The 3680-nt window shown below is 45.8% G+C and overlaps 1 pseudogene across 1 annotated transcript; it reads right to left on the reverse strand.

Moving 5' to 3' along the window:
• Positions 1 to 725: 725 nt before the first annotated feature.
• Positions 726 to 1441, reverse strand: LOC307096287 (GTPase NRas-like; annotated as a pseudogene). Its single transcript has one exon. The product of its transcript is annotated as a GTPase NRas-like (transcript).
• Positions 1442 to 3680: the final 2239 nt, after the last annotated feature.

Raw genomic sequence — 3680 nt, forward strand, 5'->3', positions numbered from 1 at the left:
GGATGAGCAAACGACTGAGCAGCGGGCTGCGTGGGGTGACCAGGCCGGCAAGGGGGGGCAGTGAGGGGTGACCAAACGACCGAACAGCAGGCTGCATGGGGCAACCAGGCTTGCGGGCGGGGGGCATTTGGGGATGACCAGGCCTGCAGGGGGGGGGCAGTAAGGGGTGACCAGGCCAGTGAGGGGGGAGTTAGGGGTGACCAAGACGATGGGGGGCAGTTGGGGGCAACCAGGCTGGCAGGGGGGCAGTTGGGGTGACCAGGCCATCAGGGCGGGCAGTTAGGGGTGATCAGGCAGGCAGGCAGGTGAACAGTTAGGAGCCAGTGGTCTCGGATTGTGAGATCAGGCCTAAACTGGCAGTCAGACATCCCCCAAAGGGTCCCGGATTGGAGAGGGTGCAGGCTGGGCTGAGGGGACCACCCCTGTGCACAAATTTCATGCACTGGGCCTCTAGTAACATTATAAACAAACCAAACACCAACATTAACTATATTCTCAGAAAAAGAGTAATTCATGACATTTTCCCCCAAACCAATATATTTCCAAGTTCAACAGTAAAAAGAAAAAAGATAATCACCAGCAGTTGCTACATTAGAGCTCAAGACATTTTTTTTTTCTAGAGAATTTCATGTCTACAGTTTTGTTCTCTGTTTCAGATCATGAATTGCTTTTCAGATGAAAAACCTGGGGTGGCGAAGGTATTTGGTGAGAACCCAGAGTGGAAAAATATTGGGGAGTAACAAGAGGTTCATTTCTCTAGTCAGACAACCAAGTGAGGAGGTAATCATTCTGAGAACTTCTCAGATAGATAACATTGTACTGATCTACGGAGAGTCAGGAAGTAGCAGGAGCTTCTCTGTGAGACTGAAGACAGCAACAGGAATACATGTTTCTCCTCCAGGGAAGTCAGAACCAGGGCATCAGTGCAGCTGGACAGTGGCTCTTTTCTGATGCTAGAACTTTAAAAGTATCTTGTTACATCACCACACAAGACAACCTCATGCAACCTTGAGTCCCATCATCACTGCTGTTGAGTTATTTCATTCAATAGTGACGTATTTCTCTTACCGGTGTATAAAAAGCATCTTCAACACCCTGTCTGGTCTTGGTTGAGGTTTCAATGAATGGAATCCCATAACTCTTGGTCAGTTCATGGGCTTTTTTTGTGTCAACTGTCCTTGTTGGTAAATCACAATTGTTTCCTACTAGCACCTTCCCCTGTCCTCATGTATTGGTCCCTCATGGCACTGTACACCTCTTGTCCAGCCATATCCAGTATATCCAATAGACAGGTTTCACCATCTATAGCCACCTTTTTTGGGAAAGAATCCTATATGGTGGGATCATATTCAACTAAAAAGTGGTTCTGGATTAGCTGGATTGTCAGCATGCTTTTCCCAACACCACCTGCTCCAACCACCACCAGTTTGTACTCAGTCATTTCACACCTGCAAGAACCTCAAGCTCTGGTGCCTCTGCTGCAGATGGGTTTAAAATAAACACCAGGAAAAAAATCCCTTTTACATAACTTTCTGTCTCTCTCTTGAAGCCTTTAAGATTCTCTCTTTGTCCTGAATGTTTGCCATTGTAATTACGACATGTCTTGGTATGGGACTTTTCGGGTTCATCTTGTTTGGGACTATCTGTGCTTGTGTGACTTTTTTCTTCCCCACATCAGGGATGTTTTCTGACATTATTTATTCAAATAGGTTTTCTAATCCTTGTTCCTCTTCCTGTCGTTCTGGCACCCCTATTATTTGTATGTTGCTTCTTTTCATGTTGTCCCAAAGCTCTCTTAGGCTCTCCTCCTCTCTTTGAATTTTTTTCTCCAATTGCAGTTCAGTTAGGGTGTGTTTTGCTTCCCTGTCTTCTAATTCATTAGTTCAGTCCTCCGCTTCTCCTGGTCTACTGTTGAACCTTTCCATGGTGTTTTTTATTGCAGCTATATCACTCTTTATTTCTTCTTGATTCTTACATAAGTTGTTGATATTTTAATCCATCCAATTTATGAACTGGATGACCCTTACTCTGAATTATTTTTCTGACATATTTCTTGCCTCTGTTTCACTTAGCTGTTTTTCTGGCAATTCGTCCTTTTCTTTCCTTTGGGGGTTTCTTTGTTTCCCCATTTTTGCTCTCACCAAAGGACCTAGGTGTTGAGTCATGCAGGGGCTACTCCTCAGGCAGCAGTGGCTCCTCGGGCGATGTCTGCTCCTTGGGTGCTCATGGCAGCAGCTGCTACTCTGTTGGTGGTGGATCCTCTGATGGGCACTGCTTGCAGCAGGGGTGGCTCCTCTGGCTGTCAGGGGCTGGCTTCCCACACAGCTGCTGCTCCTCAGACTTGGGCGGGCTACTCATGTGGCTGCTGCTCCTTGAACATGGGTGGGCTGCTCACGTAGCTGCTGCTCCTAGGATGGGGGTGGGTGGCTCACCAGGCTGCTGTTCCTCAGATGGGTGCAGGCTGCATGAGGCTGCTTCTCCTCAGACTTGGGTGTGCTACTCACGGGGCTGCTGCTCCTTGGATGGGGTGGGCTGCTCATGTGGCTGCTGCTCATGTAGTTGTGGTGCCCTGGGATAAAGTGTTGGGCCGGCCAGAGAGCAGCATGCCTTGGAACTCACAGAAGCCTGTGCCCAGGGTGGCTAGAGTCTCGGTGACCATGGGACCATATCTGAGGCAACAGGACCCTGGAGGGGGTGGCTGTAGAGTCCTGGGTGTTGTCTGAGGGCATCCTGGGTGGAGGTGAGGATGGGCTCCCAGTCACAGCATCTCTCCCCTTCAAAAGGGTTCAGCCTGTGTGGAAGAGCTGGCCACTCAGTGACTGTTTGCAATGGTAGCAGAGGCTGCCTGATTAGGCGAGCCCAGTCAGCCTGCCCCCAAATGACCTGCAGGATGTAACTGTGACACACATACACACACACACACACACACACACACACACACACACACACACACCATACATCCACACACTCCTCTTTTGCTCTCTCACTCACTCATGCTCTCTCTTTCACTGCCGTCTTCTTCCTGCCTCTGTAGTTGGGTCTGAAGTGTTATTGACCCATTCGTTGATGGAATCTCCTCTCCAGGTGTCTCGTTATGTGGCTAACTCTCTACCACATTGGCCAAGCATGATAAAATTCACCTCGACAAGACATGACACAAAGGGAACAAAACATGAATGTACTCATGACAGCAATATCCCCAATATAAGTGACCACCAGAGAAAAGAGAATTAGGGGAGAGAAAAGAGGTCACAAATGATATCAAAGAGACAAAAAATGGTATGAGAGAAAAGAAAAAGAAGAATAAAGAAAAAATATACATATGGAGAAAACACCAGAGAACAAACAGATAAACCAAAACATACAAACTGCAAATACCCAGTAAAGAGGGTGGGGGCAGAATCTTATATACAGAAAGTAAGATTAAGAAATTGAATGAATATGGGGAGGACCTCAGTTCAGTATAGAGGAGATAAAAGAGGATGAGTGGATAAGAAGAAAGAGAAGAAAAAACATAATAAAATTTCTTTAAAATAATTAAAAAATGGGATAAAATAAAAAAAATTAGAATGATGAAAAATAATGTGAAAAGAAATCTAAAATAAAGAAACAAATAAAAAAAGGAAAATAAAAAAGAGATAACAAAATAATGATAAAATAAAATAAAGATAAAAATTAAG

This window comes from Cnephaeus nilssonii, assembly GCF_951640355.1.
Source record: "Cnephaeus nilssonii genome assembly, chromosome: X".
NCBI classification, from domain to species: Eukaryota; Metazoa; Chordata; class Mammalia; order Chiroptera; family Vespertilionidae; genus Cnephaeus; species Cnephaeus nilssonii.